This window comes from Schistocerca gregaria, chromosome 3 (genome assembly GCF_023897955.1).
Source record: "Schistocerca gregaria isolate iqSchGreg1 chromosome 3, iqSchGreg1.2, whole genome shotgun sequence".
In the NCBI taxonomy this organism is placed as follows: domain Eukaryota; kingdom Metazoa; phylum Arthropoda; class Insecta; order Orthoptera; family Acrididae; genus Schistocerca; species Schistocerca gregaria.
Window position 1 is genome coordinate 356,052,355 of NC_064922.1, and position 20,867 is coordinate 356,073,221.

General features: G+C 39.1%; 1 protein-coding gene across 1 annotated transcript in view; it reads right to left on the minus strand.

The window, feature by feature from the left end:
- Window positions 1-1,287: 1,287 nt before the first annotated feature.
- Window positions 1,288-20,867, minus strand: part of LOC126356156 (vacuolar ATPase assembly integral membrane protein VMA21 homolog) — a 38,219-nt gene continuing 18,639 nt past the window's right edge. The window contains exon 5 of the mRNA XM_050006901.1: window positions 1,288-6,054. The gene's annotated coding sequence lies outside the window, so the exon portion shown is untranslated. The remainder of the gene's footprint in view (window positions 6,055-20,867) is intronic.

Genomic DNA, 20,867 nt, shown 5'->3' on the forward strand with positions numbered 1-20,867 from the left:
GCCATTAGCAAATCATGGCAGTAAGCCTTTTTTAAAATGACCATTGTTCACAGAAAACACTAAACTATGATAAAAGATGAGAATGAATTACTGAAGCCCAATGAAGAGGACTCTGATGTTCAGAAATCCCTTTATGATGAGGGAGAGAGTCTATATAATTATATTAAAGTGAAGTATAGAACTATGAAGTGCACAGCTGGTGTTGGCATGTGTTTCTGCATTCTTCCCACCAGCTAACAATGAAAGTGCAGGACACATTCACTACATGACAATTTCAGAAAACTGTGCCAAGAACTTGACATATCAATAAGCCTTACGTTACCAGTAAAATCTAGGTGAGCATTCAAATTCATTTTTATCATTAATATGATACTGAACCCATTGCTGTGTGTTATATACAGTACAAGGTTTTGTGCAAATATTCAAACTACTATCATAAGATCAAAAGGGAGACTGTGGTTGAATTTTCCGAGCTTTCATTATCAACTGGTCCTTAGGCAGATCATCACAATCCACAGTGAAATTACTTCCCACTGAGTACCTCTACGTACAAACCAAAATGATGAATTTTAAAGAGACTTTTCACTAAGTTTAAGAAGCTCTTCTGCCAAAAAAGAGAGGCATTTAGGAACTTTTTCCTGACCATGTGACAGTCTGGACTTACCTGTATCTGTGACATTACTGTATGTGTACATCATTATTTTTGTGTGTGTGGGAGGGACAGAAAGAAGCACATGTAATTGTAATTATTATTATTATTATTATTATTATTATTATTGCAAGGAAGGAAATCTATGGGATTGGAAATTAATTGTCCCCTTTTTTGGGACCTAGGCACTTTTCAAAGATGCAGTGGTCAAAAGCCAGCTTGCTTGCGGTTGTGATGAAGCAATTTCTAGAGGAAAATATTGATTTGTTGGAAATTTTTATTTATTTTTTGTTGGTTACAACAGACACAGTCTTTGTCAAAAAACATTTAGTATTATTGAATTTCATCAGAGATCCTTTTCTTGATGGCTGCACATTTGCTTTGTTGCTTGGTCTGCCTTTGTCAGCATTGAACTATCTGCTGACCTAGAAAACACAGCACTGTTTCAGCTGCATTGCATTGAAGAAAAAAAAAAGACTGTAATATCTTCACAAGTACAGTTTACTGTGATTATGTCACTACCCTAAAATCCAGTTCACGCACATCTACAGCACCTACTGCATTCCCCACGTTCAGATTTAGGTTTTCTGTGATTCACTTTGGATGCAGTGCTGGTTCTTTAGAAATGGAACAGCTGATTTTCTTACCTGTCCTCCTCCAATACAAGCCTGTGCTCCATATAATGACTTTTCTTTGAATTTTCCAGTTTCTTGACACTGCTCTCCCAACAGCCATATAGTACACTCAAGAACATTATACCATGTCCCATCCTCTTATAACATCAAATCCCTTCACAAAAACAATGATATGTCATAAGTAGCCTGTTGAAAATGAGACATGTCATGCAAAGCAAGTGGATGTATTCCTAGTGAGGTAGTGAAAGTAATTAACCTTAAATCACATACTGTCATTGGCTGCCTTAGAATCCATTATGCACTTACACACATTACTGACAACATTAAGCTGTCAGTATACGCTGCAAAATACTTCCAACACATGATGGATAATGTCTTATACACATTTATTTTACGAAATACCACTTCTCAATAGAGCAGTTTGTGTGACATGACCCCACAACAAATTAAGCACTTCCATGTCATGATGCTCCTATACAATAGTTCCACAGAACCTGGAACGCAATCACAGGATGATGACAAATATAGCATACAGTGAGATAACTATACAGCCAACTGTTCACGCAGTAAGGGCTAGGTCTGCATTGTGTAACACCAGCAATGTCTTCGCATTTCAACCTGCCTGGGAGGAATCTACAGTTTCACAAGATTCCATTGTCAAACACGACAATCACACTCTGCATATATGATATGGCAGACTACATTCACATTTAGCTCATAAATCTTTGTACAAAGTTGGTTATAGCACAGCTAGCCATTTTTATCAGATGCATGAACAGTGAACTTGAGGTCCAAAGAGGTGCTGGACTTGTTAGCAGCAATGAAGAACATTCGTAGCAGCACAGAAGGAAGTGTAGAAAATGCAGGTTTATAATGAGATTTATTAGTTTCTGTGCCTGGAGACAGAGTACCAGCCATTTAGTAAATAAATCAGGACTCTTAGCACAAATGTATGAGAAAATGAAAAAAAAGCTTCCAATACCTAGTGAAATCAGAGGGTTTCTAAGCATGACTCACCAGAAGAACACATGTGCAAACAAAGTCACCTTGAAAAATCTAGTAAGTGTAGTTCCTACAACTAACATATGAGTGCATGAAACAGCACCATTTAGAGATGATACAGATATGTTGACTGACATTAGTAATGTGTGTGTTCCTGAACTGGATCAGTCTTCATGCAAAAGAGACCTTGCATTCTTTACCAATAAAATCAGCTACCTGAATGACTTAACACTTCAGGATAAGGATCTGTTGATAACATATTTCCTTGGCCGTGTACACGCATCAAAAGGAAATTGGCACTTTGGGAAGAATCAACTGGCAAAGTACATGCAGTTCATTTTCCAAAATTGTCTTCACCGAAGGACTCTGGGTTTAACAGATTTCAAACGCTAACCACCTATTCTAGTTAATCTTAAGGAAGATTTCCAGTGTTGATTTAACAATGTCACAGCACTACATGGTGATTTTTCACCTGTTTTTCTCTTCATATTCAGTGAAGATTGGTGACATTTGCTTTGATCTACAACTTGAAGTTGATCTGCAACTTGCAGTAACTGACTGTAGTACTACAGGGCAGATTTCTTTGATTATACAAGATGGCCGGAGGCATAATATCAATGTTGCACTCCACCTGTGTCTGAACAACTGTTTTTAGCAATGGGGAACAATAACATGCACCTGAGAAACTCATTTTTAGATTGTAACCTAAGATGTGTGTTACACTAATTAATCCTCTTCTAAAAGGGAAAAAGAGCAAGAAGAGGAGCGTGAGAGTTCATTAAAATCAATACATGTATAAGGTATGATTAAGGAATATTAGAAATATGTACCTACTTAATAATGTAATGATGTGGCAATATTACATTTTTAGTCTGTTTAATTTAAAGCAGTGAAAACTCATTTACAGTAACTTGCACACTTCTTGTTGCAAAATGAATAAGCCTGAGACATATCTTCATGCAGATCCCCACTCCGTACCTCTGCTGTAATGATGGAGGATTCTGTACTTGTAGGCCTGTGCTCATCATCTGTTCATAGGAGACAGCTGTGAAGTCCCTTTGTAATGAGTTACAATGTTTAATACTGATTTTAACCTCATAGAAATGAATTTTTTGAGTATCTATAGACAGAGTTTCAGAAGCAGATAATTCAGCAAGTGGACTAGACATTTGCAATATTTCTCAAGATGAATAAAGTCAAGTATGATATTACAGATAATTCCGGATCCAATTCGTAATGTGCATTAAATCTAATGGCAGTTACACTGTTCAATCATTCTCTGAACATTTTACACAGTTTATTCAATGGTCACTGATGCCAAACAACCAGACCAGAAGAACTTTCCAATTCAAGAGCAGATCCTTCACATCTGGATTTGTTGCACCAATGAACACATGCTACAGGAGGAAATAAATCACTAAATTTCCAATGCAGTTCATCACAGTAATGATGTGCACTCATGAACAACCTTCTGAGTACATGCATGCAAAAAATAAAATTAGGCCAACTAACATTCTACTTCTACAATCTTAGAAATTCTTTACACTGTAATTTATTAATTGCTGTGAAAATATTTTGAACAATGTGTGGTGTTTCATGCAAACAAAAAATACAATTACTGGCAATATTGGAGATTTTTTTTACTAATTTTAATGACACAATAGAAAAATAATATAGCAATATAAATACACAAAAGTCATTTTTACTTAGTGGCTTCACAAATTCTGTGAAATGCTACCAGAAAGGATGGATTAAATTTTCTCCGCCAATGTGAGTGCACGCTAAACAATGCAAAATCAATGGTTTATGACTTCTCACAAAATTCCCTGTGTGCTATTACTTAACATGCTCATCAAAATCCAGCAAAGAAACATAACTGTAGGAGATATGTGAAGCAGTACAACATGCACCTACCCAACATGCAGGCTGAACATCATACAAAATTACTATAACATACAGGGCACACCAATTTTACTTGTGTAATGCTCTAAATTTGAGGTAAAAATAAGATGGCGAATGTAATACAGTACACTTGTTATTTTTCTTGATTGTTCACTGTTTTCCCTGAACAATAAGAGTAACAAAAAAAGCAAAGTAATAAATTTATGGTAAAGTTGAGCTGATATTACAGTAGAATGCATATTTTAAATATCTTAAGCATCTAAATACTAAACCTGCTACATTTCTTGCAAACTAGTGACCATCACCACATACTCATCACTACAAAATAAAACCATCACAAAGAGAGAGTAATTGGCTAGAAAGCCAGCAATGCTGATGTGGCCAAGAAAGAATTTAAAATGTTTCTACAATAAATAAGCATTGCATTTGCATTGTGGTAAACTGAACTTATCTCCTGCATTTACACCTCTGGTATGGGTTAATCTGCACACGCTTAAGATATGGCAGTTCTTATCTTAAGTCTGACAGGAAAAAATTGAGTCCACTCCTATGTAATATCTGTTCTGTTACTTTCTTCTATTGCAATGGTTAATAGTGTCATTATAATGACATTTTTAGTTCTACAATTTTTTTTACAAGAGAAGCACAAAGGCTACATAAACAAATCCTTCCCCTTGGAACATTACCAAAACTTATCAAAATACAAGTCTCCAGTAAACCCTAGTTCCAACGCTCCGCAAAAAAATTAAAATTTTGTACAGCTAATACTGCTCATTGTAAGCAATCCTGTCACCAAAATGATATTATGTTAATGTACTGACATTGAAATTGTTTTTATTCTTACATCTCAAGATCATGTGACCATGGTATGGTGACAAATATTATCCTACACATACTATAAGATTGCACTGAAAAACAATTCAATAAAATTTACTGCACTGCAATGTTCTGTACAACCAGTATTACGTTAGTATCCACCTACTAAAATACTGAACTAACACTGGGTAAATGAATAATATACATGTTGGTACCATTACTGATGTTTTCCAAAACAAAATAAGCAGACAAAATGAGCCAGAGTTTGGTGTGTCCCTAATAATTTGCTATGTCTGAAGTACTAAATGGAAGACTGGTTTGTATGTTGATATTAGAATGTTATGAGTATAGTTATTCTGAGCAAGTCCTCATCCAGCATTAATGCACCACATAAATGAATTTTCACAGATCCTAAATATGGAACTACTAAACTGAACAATTAACATTTGAGAACTGTCATATTTGATAGCCTTTTCTAAGACCTACGTGTGGGACCCAGGGTTGTGGAGCACAATGCAGCACAAAGAACAGTGCCAGTAACTGAAAACACTATGTACCTGCAGTAAATGGAGATTGTCATCAGCCATGTCGCTACAAATTAAGCAAAAGTATGAAGTAAGGAACCACTATTTGCCAGTATAAAAGCCACAGTATTCTCAAACAAAAGTTAAATAAATGTATACGATGCCACAGAGTAGTTGTTAAAATGAAACTGCGGTATTATAAGAAAATTATGAAGGTCCAATCAGTTGCTCAGGATGTTCCAATAATCACTCTATCTTTATAATCACTCTTTATATTCATTATCTCCTTCCTTTTTAAGGCATAAAACCCTTGCTCTAAAAGTTCCAATAGTGGCTACTCACAACTGTTTCATGACAGTTTTTACTGACCCACAACACTTCAAATGTGTTGATGAAAATTTATGTAGTTCAGCATGACACATGCTCACTCACTTCCATTTTATAACTTGCAAAGTATCTATCATCGTATCACCAATCATCTGATGGGCACCTATGCTTCCTCATTGTATCCACACAATGAAGATACCTGCAACAGAAGATAAAACACTGCAGTTTATTTTGATACAAAAATTACACTTGAAATAATTTGGAAAATATACCAGCAAGATAATAAAAAGAGTACAGAAACATAGAAATTGAATCCACAAAATTAGTAGCAGTTGATTTCAAATTTTTTTTTCGGTCCTGTAGGTAGGAGGCTCACTTGAACTGCTGACTTTTGTTTACACCACTGCCAACCACTGCCAGTTAAGTATCACTTAACATATATCCGACGTCACTGCACTGAATCACGCAATCAAAGAAATTTTAATTTCTATGCTTGCATCCAGGTTTGTGAAACATATTTCATCACATATGATGTATTTGCAAAGACATCAACTTCACTTGAATTAAGTGAGGGATGGTCTGTTCCACAAGTAAAATTACACGTCTACTAGATTGCTATTTTTTTCCAAAAAAGTGCGTGCACACACAAAGTACTGTTGAAACGAAATAAATGAATAAATAAATAAATTACAGGGTATTGTCAAAATGCTTGTGGACTATTTTTCCATGTAATCGCCATCCTGTTCAATGCATGTGGCAAGTTGTCGCACAAAAGTTCTTTATGTCCTCCCCAAAGAACTTTCCTATTAGTTCCTACTCCCACTTCAGAGCCTCTTTGTGCACCTGCTCAACGAATGAAAATTCAGTTCCACTCGTGTGCCTTCAGAGGTGAAAAGATGATAATCGGAAGGCACCAAGTTAGAGGAATAAAGGGGACGGTTCAGAACGCCCCAACCAAAGAAGTCAAGGAGCACCTTGGTGGCTAAGGCTGTGTGTGGATGGACGTTGTCTTGCACCAAGCACAGTCCTCTCACTGGCATTCCCCTACTTTTGTTTCAAACGCTCCTTTTGAGATTTTTAAGATCTCACAATGCCGTCGTGCATTGATTGTTTCCCAGAGGCACAAATTTGACCAAAATGATACCTTTTCTGTCCCAAAACTATGAGGCCATGATTCTTTTGCCCAAAACTGTGGTTTTGAATTTTTTGGCAGGTGGTAATTGGTGTGACACCACTGTGATGACTGTCTTTTTATTTCAGGCATGTAATGAGGCACCCAAGTTTCATCTCCAGTTACAACAGAACTCAGAAAATCCTCACCTTCCAAGATAAGGTCACTCAAGAATATCACAGGTGCTACTGACCCAGTTTTTAATGTGATGATGTCAGCTGTTTTGGGGACCCATCTTGCACACAGTTTCCAGTATCCCAGAGTTTCTTCATGTATTTTGTATGAGAGACTTGTGGAGAAATGTCGAAACCTTGCAGAAATTTTCTGCACGGTCAATCTGTGGTCTTCACAAACAGTCGCCTCCATTTTTTGCACCAACTCAACAGTCAAAATGGAATGTCTTCCACTCCTCTGCTCATCATGAACATTTGCTCTGCCTTTGCCAAACTGCCTACAACAATTAAACACTCATTCTGTTCAAAGCACCTTTGCCATAGACCACTCTGATTCATGAAAAAATTTGGGTAGATGTTATTCCTTCTATGAGTAGAAAGTGGATCACAGCACATGGCTCATACTTGGCGAGATTTCATACTGGGAACTTTCACACAACTGGACACTTCAAGATGAGTTTATGTTTTGTTTTTGTGATGCTTGGTCCGCTCATGGGTTCCTCCCTCTACCACACAGTGCTGCCAACCCACAATAAACAAAAAACCACCACCTTTTGTGGTCACTTTCTGAACACGCCTCGCATTATCGTATCTAATACTACCCAACTGCCTTACCTGCATGTTACCCATATTTTATCCTTTTTCATATTATTACTAGAAAAAAAAAATTACTTTACTTACAAGGACCTTACAGGGTGAGTCACCTAACGTTGTCGCTGGATATATTTCGTAAACCACATCAAATACTGATGAACCGATTCCACAGACCGAACGTGAGGAGAGAGGCTAGTGTAATTGTTTAATACAAACCATATAAAATGCACGGAAGTATGTTTCTTAACACAAACCTACGTTTTTTTAAATGGAACCACGTTAGATTTGTTAGCACATCTGAGCATATAAACAAATACGTAATCAGTGCCGTTTGTTGCATTGTAAAATGTTAATTACATCCGGAGATATTGTAACCTAAAGTTGACGCTTGAAACCTCCGACGTTCAGTTGCGTGTTGTAACAAACACGGGCTACGGTCGGCGAGCAGCATCTGAAGGGGCATGTTTATGATGATGACCATGTTTACGAGTGTGGCTGTAGCGCACTGTTGTGGTTTGGTCTAGCTGTCGCAGTGTTTGCATGTAGCGCTTGCTGCTATTGTTATTCTGCATTCGTCTCCACACGCAGACCAACTGCAGTACACCGTGTTACCAGACGTCTATGATAGTGTAGTGTTGTAGGAACTGTGACCATGGTGTATTCGAACTCTGAAAAAGCGGAGATGAGGAGATGATACTCATCTATGGCGAGTGTCTACGAAATGCAGCTGAAGCCTGCAGGGGGTATGCACAACGGTACCCGGACAGAGAGCATCCAACGTGCCGCACATTGCAAAACATCTACCGCCAACTTTATGCAACAGGTATGGTCATAGCACGCAAACGGGTCCGTAACAGGCCCGTAACAGGAGAAGTGGGTGCAGTTGGTGTGTTAGCTGCTGTTGCCATGAACCCACACGAGTACACGGGACACTGCGAGAGGCGGTGGACTGAGTCAAAGTAGTGTCATGCGCATACTGCATCGTCACAGCTTTCACCCGTTTCATGTGTCGCTATATCAGCAATTACATGGTGATGACTTTAACCATCGAGTGCAATTCTGTCAATGGGCATTAACAGAGAATGCCTTGCAGTTCTACCTGTTTACCAATGAAGCGGGTTTCACAAACCACGGGGCAGTGAATCTACAGAACATGCATTACTGGTCCGTGGACAATCCTCGCTGGATCAGACAGGTAGAGCGACAGCGACCGCGGACTGTAAATGTATGGTGCAGAATCATTGGCGACCACCTCATTGGTCCTCACTTCATTGCAGGGGCCCAAAGAGCTGCAACATACATTGCATTTCTACAGAATGATCTGCCAATGTTGTTCGAAAATGTCCCACTGGAAATGCATCTATGTACGTGGTATCAGCATGATGGTGCATTTGCACATTCCGCAATTAACACTACGCTGACCCTCGACAGGATGTTCGATGGGCGTTTCACAGGATGTGGAGGACGCATAAATTGGCCAGCCCATTCTCCTGATCTTACACCTCTGGACTTCTTTCTGTGGGTATCCAGCAGTAATGTTAGGTGACTCACCCACATTACTTTACTTACAAGGATGTTATATTCTGGCCTCCTTCAGGTTTATAGGATAAGAAGGTCAGTGTTTGGACACCAATTTCCCAAAGCACTACTCTCAATTGTAAAAATTAAAAAAAAAAAAATAACCTTTGAATCTTAGAGGATTTCTGAGCACTGCTGTGTACAAAAAATTTCAAATTGAGTAACATAGTGTTTGCCAGCTGACTGCATAGTGTAAAAGTCTAGTATATAATATTGCTGGTTCAAATTTCGCTAACAGCAACTATTATTGTGTTTTTAGATTAAACAGCATTAGTGATGTATATAATTTATTCATTTAATAAAAAGACACTCACATCTGTCTCATAATTTATTTTCATACAACCATCAACTAAAAATAAAAAGATGTTATTTTTATTTAAAAATTTATAGGGCTCAGATATGGGCCAGGGACTTTACTTAGGACTTCATGCTACAAAATACAAAACAGACAATTGTAAGGGGCAGCTACATGAAATGAGACATATATAAGAAAGCATGTAAACTTTTAATTATTTCAAATGTAATTGGCATAACTGTTAATACATTTGTCACATTGTTACATAAGATGGTCAATGCCTTCATGGAGAAATGTTTAGTGCTGTCTACAGAACCACGATTGTACCCAGGAGTGTACCTTACATTGGGGCAGGGCCTTGGAGGCCCTGCATGTGCATTCATGTGTTTTTTCGGCACCATGCATCCTAGGGTTAACAATAAAAAATTGAATGAAAACATTGTTACACCCAAGTTTTAGATAGATTTACTAATTTCAAGCGCAGTTTCTGTAAAAATACCCGAATGTATTGAACCAAAAATACAAGCATGGAATATAAATCTTATCTAGTACTGTAAGTTCAGGAATCTCTCAGCAAACACAAGGCATGACAATGTAATGTCGAGTGCCACGAACTACTTCCTTAGCTCCTTAGGTTTCAAGGATGGGACAACCTCTATAAGACCAATCTCAACTTCAAAGTGTGTGGCACAAAGATGGGGTCTATGGCTTCTGAAGAGAAACAGTTATTATCATGTTCCCTTCAGTGCATAGGTTTTGCCTATGGAAAAGGGCCTCTGACTGGACATTTATTTTAGGAAGACCAAATGGAACTTTCAAATTATTTCATGTCACTTCAGCTGCACTGGCAGACAACCACTGAGCATCCATACTCAATGTTGTAATGGTGTCTGTGTAACATATTTATTGAACTAAGACAAGAGACACTTGAAGCACTGACAAAAGTATACCGTTACATCTACATCTACATCCATACTCCGCAAGCCACCTGACGGTGTGTGGCGGAGTAAAACAGTCTAGTTGTCAACAAAATACATCAATAATTTCAGCCAGATAACTTTTCTGTGATGAAAAATGGATGTGTTATCCTCCTCTCCAAGGGGGTCAGTTAAGACAAAAATACAGTACCTTTTGGGGCTCATTTAATCCTTCACATTTTACTTTTCCCCACATGTTATCCCATTTACTGGTTTTTAGAAAGGCTAGAGGATGAGTTCTTCAGTAACTTACACTGTGATGCTTTTTTATTGGGTCCCAGCAATCTGTCGTGTTGCAAATGATTCAAACTATTTCCCACAGGAAGCAGAAGAGGTATGTGACAATTATCATTAATATTATTAATATAACTGATTGGATTTTAGAAAAGGACTCCTCACGATCAACATTCCCATTCTCCATGTTTAAATTATATGTAACACCTTTTGGTTAATGAATGTATGAGTAAGGAACAAGCTGTCAAATTTATGTTTGCTATGAAGCCAACATCCGACGACGGGAAGAGTCATTTGGAATAAATGCACCAAAAACAACTAGTATCTGTTGGTTTGCGACTACTCAGCTTTTCTATAATCCAGTCAATTATATTACTACAATTTTTATATTAAAAAATGTAAAGGTATAATATCAGAAATGTGTAACAGTGCAGCTTGAAGTATACATATAAGGACGTCTAAAAAAATGTCTTGGCACATTATATATATATAAAGAAAATTCCACATGGGAAAAATATATTAAAAACAAAGATTCCAAGACTTACCAAGCGGGAAAGCGCTGGTAGATAGGCACAATAAATAAATAACACACACACACACACACACACACACACACACACACACACACAGAATTTCTAGCTTTCGCAACCGACGGTTGCTTCTTCAGGAAAGAGGGAAGGAGAGGGAAAGACGAAAGGATGTGGGTTTTAAGGGATAGGGCAAGGAGTCATTCCAATCCCGGGAGCGGAAAGACTTACCTTAGGGGGAAAAAAGGATAGGTATATATTCGCACGCCCACACACACACACAACCACAAGCAGACATATTTAAAGGAAAAGAGTATGGGCAGAGACGTAAGTCGAGGTGGAAGTGTGGAGGCAAAGATGATGTTGAATGACAGGTGAGGAATGAGTGGCGGCAACTTGAAATTAGCGGAGATTGAGGCCTGGTGGATAACGAGAAGAGAGGATATATTGAAGGGCAAGTTCCCATCTCCGGAGTTCGGATAGGTTGGTGTTGGTGGGAAGTATCCAGATAACCCAGACGGTGTAACACTGTACCAAGATGTGCTGGCCGTGCACCAAGGCATGTTTAGCCATAGGGTGATCCTCATTACCAACAAACACTGTCTGCCTGTGTCCATTCATGCCAATGGACAGTTTGTTGCTGGTCATTCCCACATAGAAAGCATCACAGTGTAGGCAGGTCAGTTGGTAAATCACGTGGGTGCTTTCACACGTGGCTCTGCCTTTGATCGTGTACACCTTCCGGGTTACAGGACTGGAGTAGGTGGTGGTGGGAGGGTGCATAGGACAGGTTTTACACCGGGGGCGGTTGCAAGGGTAGGAGCCAGAGGGTAGGGAAGGTGGTTTGGGGATTTCATAGGGATGAACCAAGAGGTTACGAAGGTTAGGTGGATGGCGGAAAGACACTCTTGGTGGAGTGGGGAGGATTTCATGAAGGATGGATCTCATTTCGGGGCAGGATTTTAGGAAGTCGTATCCCTGCTGGAGAGCCACATTCAGAGTCTGATCCAGTCCCGGAAAGTATCCTGTCACAAGTGGGGCACTTTTAGGGTTCTTCTGTGGGAGGTTCTGGGTTTGAGGGGATGAGGAAGTGGCTCTGGTTATCTGCTTCTGTACCAGGTCAGGAGGGTAGTTGCGGGATGCGAAAGCTATTTTCAGGTTGTTGGTGTAATGGTCGAGGGATTCAGGACTGGAGCAGATTCGTTTGCCATGAAGGCCTAGGCTATAGGGAAGGGACCGTTTGATATGGAATGGGTGGCAGCTGTCATAATGGAGGTACTGTTGCTTGTTGGTGGGTTTGATGTGGACGGATGTGTGAAGCTGGCCATTGGACAGATGGAGGTCAACGTCAAGGAAAGTAATATATATATATATATATATATATATATATATATATATATATATATATATATATATATATATATATATATATATGTGTGTGTGTGTGTGTGTGTGTGTGTGTGTGTGTGTGTGTGTTTTTCAAAAATGACCGGTATATTCGAAACAGCAATAAAAAATAAACGAGCAGCGATAGAAATACACCGTCTGTTGCAATATGCTTGGGACAACAGTAGTTACAATTTTCAACAACAGATGGAGTTAAAAGTGATGTGAAAGATATAGAAGACAACACAGTCTGTGGGTGCGCCATTCTGTACATCGTCTTTCTGCTGCAAGTGTGTGCTGTTCACAATGTGCAAGTGTGCTGTGGACAACATGGTTTATTCCTTAAAACAGAGGATTTTTCTGGTGTTGGAATTCCACCGCCTAGACCACAGTGTTGTTGCAACAAGACGAACTTTTCAACGGAGGTTTAATGTAACCAAAGGACCGAAAAGTGATACAATAAAGGATCTGTTTGAAAAATTTCAACGGACTGGGAACATGACAGATGAACGTGCTGGAAAGGTAGGGCAACCGCGTACGGCAACCACAGAGGGCAACGCGCAGCTAGTGCAGCAGGTGATCCAACAGCGGCCTCGAGTTTCCGTTCGCCATGTTGCAGCTGCGGTCCAAATGACGCCAACGTCCACGTATCGTCTCATGCGCCAGAGTTTACACCTCTGTTGTTGTTGTTGTTGTCTTCAGTCCTGAGACTGGTTTGATGCAGCTCTCCATGCTACTCTATCCTGTGCAAGCTGCTTCATCTCCCAGTACCTACTGCAACCTACATCCTTCTGAATCTGCTTAGTGTACTCATCTCTCGGTCTCCATCTACGATTTTTACCCTCCACGCTGCCCTCCAATGCTAAATTTGTGATCCCTTGATGCCTCAAAACACGTCCTACCAACCGATCCCTTCTTCTAGTCAAGTTGTGCCACAAACTTCTCTTCTCCCCAATCCTATTCAATACCTCCTCATTAGTTATGTGATCTACCCATCTAATCTTCATCATTCTTCTGTCGCACCACATTTCAAAAGCTTCTATTCTCTTCTTGTCAAAACTATTTCTTGTCCATGTTTCACTTCCGCACATGGCTACACTCCATACAAATACTTTCAGAAACGACTTCCTGATGCATAAATCTATATTCGATGTTAACAAATTTCTCTTCTTCAGAAACGCTTTCCTTGCCATTGCCAGTCTACATTTTATATCCTCTCTACTTCGACCATCATCAGTTATTTTACTTCCTAAATAGCAAAACTCCTTTACTACTTTAAGTGTCTCATTTCCTAATCTAATTCCCTCAGCATCACCCGATTTAATTTGACTACATTCCATTATCCTAGTTTTGCTTTTGTTGATGTTCATCTTATATACTCCTCTCAAGACACTGTCCATTCCATTCAACTGCTCTTCCAAGTCCTTTGCTGTCTTTGACAGAATTACAATGTCATCGTCACACCTCAAAGTTTTTATTTCTTCTCCATGGGCTTTAATACCTACTCCGAATTTTTCTTTTGTTTCCTTTACTGCTTGCTCAATATACAGATTGAATAACATCGGGGAGAGGCTACAACCCTGTCTCACTCCTTTCCCAACCACTGCTTCCCTTTCATGCCCCTCGACTCTTATGACTGCCATCTGGTTTCTGTACAAATTATAAATAGCCTTTCGCTCCCTGTATTTTACCCCTGCCACCTTTAGAATTTGAAAAAGAGTATTCCAGTCAACATTGTCAAAAGCTTTCTCTAAGTCTACAAATGCTAGAAACGTAGGTTTGCCTTTTCTTAATCTTTCTTTTAAGATAAGTCGTAAGGTCAGTATTGCCTCACGTGTTCCAACATTTCGACGGAATCCAAAGTGATCCTCCCCGAGGTCTGCATCTACCAGTTTTTCCATTCGTCTGTAAAGAATTCGCGTTAGTATTTTGCAGCCGTGGCTTATTAAACTGATAGTTCGGTAATTTTCACATCTGTCAGCACCTGCTTTCTTTGGGATTGGAATTATTATATTCTTCTTGAAGTCTGAGGGTATTTCGCCTGTCTCATACATCTTGCTCACCAGCTGGTAGAGTTTTGTCATGACTGGCTCTCCCAAGGCCGTCAGTAGTTCTAATGGAATGTTGTCTACTCCAGGGGCCTTGTTTCGACTCAGGTCTTTCAGTGCTCTGTCAAACTCTTCACGCAGTATCGTATCTCCCATTTCGTCTTCATCTACATCCTCTTCTATTTCCATAATATTGTCCTCAAGTACATCGCCCTTGTATAAGCCTTCTATATACTCCTTCCACCTTTCTGCCTTCCCTTCTTTGCTTAGAACTGGGCTGCCATCTGAGCTCTTGATATTCATACACGTGGTTCTCTTCTCTCCAAAGGTCTCTTTAATTTTCCTGTAGGCAGTATCTATCTTACCCCTAGTGAGATAAGCTTCTACATCCTTACATTTGTCCTCTAGCCATCCCTGTTTAGCCATTTTGCACTTCCTGTCGATCTCATTTTTGAGACGTTTGTATTCCTTTTTACCTGCTTCATTTACTGCATTTTTATATTTTCTCCTTTCATCAATTAAATTCAATATTTCTTCTGTTACCCAAGGATTTCTAGCAGCCCTCGTCTTTGTACCTACTTTATCCTCTGCTGCCTTCACTACTACATCCCTCAGAGCTACCCATTCTTTATCCTCTGCTGCCTTCACTACTACATCCCTCAGAGCTACCCATTCTTCTTCTACTGTATTTCTTTCCCCTATTCCTGTCAATTGTTCCCTTATGCTCTCTCTGAAACTCTGTACAACCTCTGGCTCTTTCAGTTTATCCAGGTCCCATCTCCTTAATTTCTCACATTTTTGCAGTTTCTTCAGTTTTAATCTACAGGTCATAACCAATAGATTGTGGTCAGAGTCCACATCTGCCCCTGGAAATGTCTTACAACTTAAAACCTGGTTCCTAAATCTCTGTCTTACCATTATATAATCTATCTGATACCTTTTAGTATCTCCAGGGTTCTTCCACGTATACAACCTTCTTTCATGATTCTTAAACCAAGTGTTAGCTATGATTAAGTTGTGCTCTGTGCAAAATTCTACTAGGCGGCTTCCTCTTTCATTTCTTCGCCCCAATCCATATTCACCTACTACGTTTCCTTCTCTCCCTTTTCCTACACTTGAATTCCAGTCACCCATTACTATTAAATTTTCGTCTCCCTTCACTATCTGAATAATTTCTTTTATTTCATCGTACATTTCTTCATCATCTGCAGAGCTAGTTGGCATATAAACTTGTACTACTGTAGTAGGTGTGGGCTTCGTATCTATCTTGGCCACAATAATGTGTTCACTATGCTGTTTGTAGTAGCTTACCCGCATTCCTATTTTCCTATTCATTATTAAACCTACTCCTGCATTACCCCTATTTGATTTTGTGTTTATAACCCTGTAGTCACCTAACCAGAAGTCTTGTTCCTCCTGCCACCGAACCTCACTAATTCCCACTATATCTAACTTTAACCTATCCATTTCCCTTTTTAAATTTTCTAACCTACCTGCCCGATTAAGGGATCTGACATTCCACGCTCCGATCCGTAGAATGCCAGTTTTCTTTCTCCTGATAACGACATCCTCCTGAGTAGTCCCCGCCCGGAGATCCGAATGGGGGACTATTTTACCTCCGGAATATTTTACCCAAGAGGATGCCATCATCATTTAATCATACAGTAAAGCTGCATGTCCTCGGGAAAAATTACGGCTGTAGTTTCCCCTTGCTTTCAGCCGTTCGCAGTACCAGCACAGCAACGCCGTTTTGGTTAATGTTGCAAGGCCAGATCAGTCAATTATCCAGACTGTTGCCCCTGCAACTACTGAAAAGGCTGCTGCCCCTCTTCAGGAACCACACGTTTGTCTGGCCTCTCAACAGATACCCCTCCGTTGTGGTTGCACCTACGGTACGGCCATCTGTATCGCTGAGGCACGCAAGCCTCCCCACCAACGGCAAGGTCCATGGTTCATGGGGGGAGGTTTCTATCCATACAAAATTCAAACGCGGCAACCCCTCAGCGCCGCTACCATTGTTGCACGAGAGACATTTGCTAACGATATAGTGCACAGGATTGATGACGGCGATATGCATGTGAGCAGCATTTGGTTTACTGACAAAGCTTATTTTTACCTGGACGGCTTCGTCAATAAACAGAACTGGCACATATGGGGAACCGAAAAGCCCCATGTTGCAGTCCCATCGTCCCTGCATCCTCAAAAAGTACTGGGCTGCCATTTCTTCCAAAGGAATCACTGGCCCATTTTTCAGATCCGAAATGATTACTGCATCATGCTATCTGGACATTCTTCGTGAATTTGTGGCGGTACAAACTGCCTTAGACGACACTGCGAACACCTCGTGGTTTATGCAAGATGGTGCCCGGCCACGTCGCACGGCCGACGTCTTTAATTTCCTGAATGAATATTTCGATGATCGTGTGATTGCTTTAGGCTATCCGAAACATACAGGAGGCGGCGTGGGTTGGCCTCCCTATTCGCCAGACATGAACCCCTGTGACTTCTTTCTGTGGGGACACTTGAAAGACCAGGTGTACCGCCAGAATCCAGAAACAATTGAACAGCTGAGGCAGTACATCTCATCTGCATGTGAAGCCATTCCGCCAGACACGTTGTCAAAGGTTTCGGGTAATTTCATTCAGAGACTACGCTATATTATTGCTACGCGTGGTGGATATGTGGAAAATATTGTACTATAGAGTTTCCCGGACCGCAGCGCCATCTGTTGTTGACAATTTTAACTACTGTAATTTCGAAAGTTTGTCTGCCTGAAAATGTACTGTTGTCCCAAGCATATTGCAACGAACGGTGTATTTCTATCGCTGCTCGTTTAGTTTGTATTGCTGTTTCAAATATACCGGTCATTTTTGAAACACCCTGTATAAAACTGATGCCTAGGCAAACGTAATGCTGAAATAGTGGTTATAATATTTAGATGCATATATATGCTATTACATAAGTATTTGCTATTGTTAATTTTCTTGTACACTTCATTCCACAGCTTCAGTCTGATGATGAAATTTTGAAATGCATAATGCTTAATAAAGAATCGTGTGATTGAGTCCTTTCTATATTTTAAAGTTGTGCCAAATCTGAATATTCACCTGCCACTATCATGGATGTATTTCTTCACCAAGTAAAAGACCTGTTTGTTCCTCTATGCATGTAAAGATTATTATGGTTGCAGGAAGTGTGGTTTGAGACTGCTATCTGCAACTCTACTGTTGTGTTCCAATCTGCGTACGATATGATTCAGCGAATCAAATTTGTTATCACTGGAGAATACTTCATGAACTATGGGAATCTTGGTATGAACAGAATAATGTTGACACATTGCGCATTTATATTTACATTGTGGACACAATCTTCACATAGTTGCCACCCTTGAGGAAAGGCTATAGGTAATCACATGGCAAATATGGAGAAGCTTAGTTAGGTCTTCAACACTGTGTTTTAGACACTTCCCAACCCTAAATAAAGATTTTTTCAGGAATGAAAACAATTGTAAATGAAAAACTCTGGTGAGGGGAAAATGCTAAAAATTAGTATAGTAAATTTAAGGTTGTTTTAGAAACTTTTATGTAATTTTCATATACTGCAAAATCAACACACACGTATCTCTCAAATTATTAATGAAAATGAAGCATGGAAACAAAATTCACTTGTATTATTAAATACAATACAAATTTTCATTGGTGACTGAAGGTAATTTTCTCTTGAGCGGTATTTACTGTGAAATTACTTTGGTGATATGCTCTTCCCGAAGACAAATGGCTCATTTTACTGATCATCAAAGCACTTATAGTTTCTATATTCATACGAGATTGAAATTCAGTAGTGTTAGGAAAAAAAATACTGAAAACTCTCACAGGCAACATTACTGCGATGAAAAAGCACTAAGCGTAAGTTTGCTCAGCAATGGATACTTTTTAATACCAGGTGCATCATAGACAGCAGGTATTTTGCGCCAAGCAATATCAGCTTTCATATCTTCTACTTTTCGAAAGTCATCAAACTGGTATACTAAAAACTCCCAATTCTAATATTTTTTCTATACACATTTTTCACTCAGGACAATGGGAAAGATCTCACTTAACTTCACAACTGATGTAAAAGATATACTGTTGTAAAACCAATATCCATAATGTCCCAGTTTTTAATGAAGTCATCATCTCGTGGAAGTTTTTCTTTGTTGTAACTACACGAGTTGATGAAAAAACTTCTGATATCTTCATAAAATTTTACAACATACTTTTCAAACTTGGTATGACGAATAGTAGCTTCTAGTGTTTACAGCAATAACAATATCTTTATCTCCTTTTTGATATTTTTCGAAATTTCAATTCCATTAGACAACAAGAATCAGGTACTGCAGAAGGTTTGATAAATCTCATAACCAAATCTTTAAATAAGATATTTAGGGCGCTAGGTAACTTACGAGTTACTGGCTCTTTTTCTGAAGGAATACATTTGCTTTTCTTTAAATAAGATATTTAGGGCGCTAGGTAACTTACGAGTTACTGGCTCTTTTTCTGAAGGAATACATTTGCTTTTGTAAATAATGGAAGAGTATAATGCAAGAAAAGAAGATATGGTTCAGTAAATGTATCATTTAGAATGGAGTGTACTCAACTTAAGAGAGAGCTATTTATACTTTAAGCTTTCTCAATGAAAAATTTTACCACAGGTTCCCACTGTTCAGTTACTCTTTCCATTGTCTGAAGCAGAGAGAGGTTTACTTGTACACAGGAAATGAATCATTACCATTTGTATAACATTTTAGCAGCATATAATTATTGGAATGTTAACAGTGCCTTTTCTGATTCTTTTTTTTAAACATCGAGTTTGAAAATCTCTATCCATAGCTTTTAGTAACTTTCTGTAACACTGCAATTAAGATGATAAATCTGTGATAACTACAGACAATCTGTAATAGTCATGTCTTCACAGACATTTTGATATTTGAGGTTATCTCGCCTGATATTGTCATGTATGCTAGTGGCATAATCACAAATATTGAACATGACATTCACAACAGCAATACTTACATGTTTCATATTAGTATGCCTTTGCAAGTTACTGTTGACACTGAATGTTGCACTACAAAATACACAATTATTTCCATACATGTTTCAAGAATCTGAGAATCACACTGAAAATATCAAATATAGAGCAGTTGCTGTAATGATTCTGTGGAACTTTAGCATCTATATGGCGAAGCACAAACACCGTTACCAAGATCATACAACAGCATGAAGCACCAAAAAAGGGGCAAAAATTAAGATCACTACAACACCACAAAATCACAAACTGCTATGCACTCTAGCAATTGTACGCAAACATAGGAAGTGTTCGGGCTTGTCACATAGTTTTCCCACATTCAGGCTATAAAAATGATGCATGGGAAGTATTTTGTTGGGCACATGTAGCATGATATGAAATAAGTAGGTAGCTACGACAGATACAATGAAATACTTTATACTTAATACAGTCCGATCCACGAATGACAATGGTTCGCGCATGATGAGGCACAGATGCAAAGTGCATTGCTGACAATTCCAAGTGACAGTTGCAGTGTGTGTGTGTGCATGTGCTTTCCGCTTGAAGAAAGCATATGTCCTGCAAATTATGTCTCTCACTTGCTTATGAAGACTTATATCACTTACCACCACAATCAGTGATGACAACTTGCAACAAATGGAATCAAAACTCACTAAACAACTTGCTCTGATCATGTTCAGTGCTCGTATTAGCCATGGCATTCACAGCAGAGTGCTCAGAACATGTTGAACACTCACTGGCAGCCGGAGAATACGTGACATAGGTGGGCAGAACAAGCCTAAACTTTATTGCCATCGTTTGTCACTCCAACTATAGACGCAATGATCTGCACTTGACAAAGTAGTTTTCTGAATTTCTTGTGACCTGTTTAGATTATTTGTTGAGTGAAGTAGCAAAGAAGAATCACACCTTTATGTTGGTACCAACAATAACACTGAACACAAAACCAAGTGCATATTTTATCA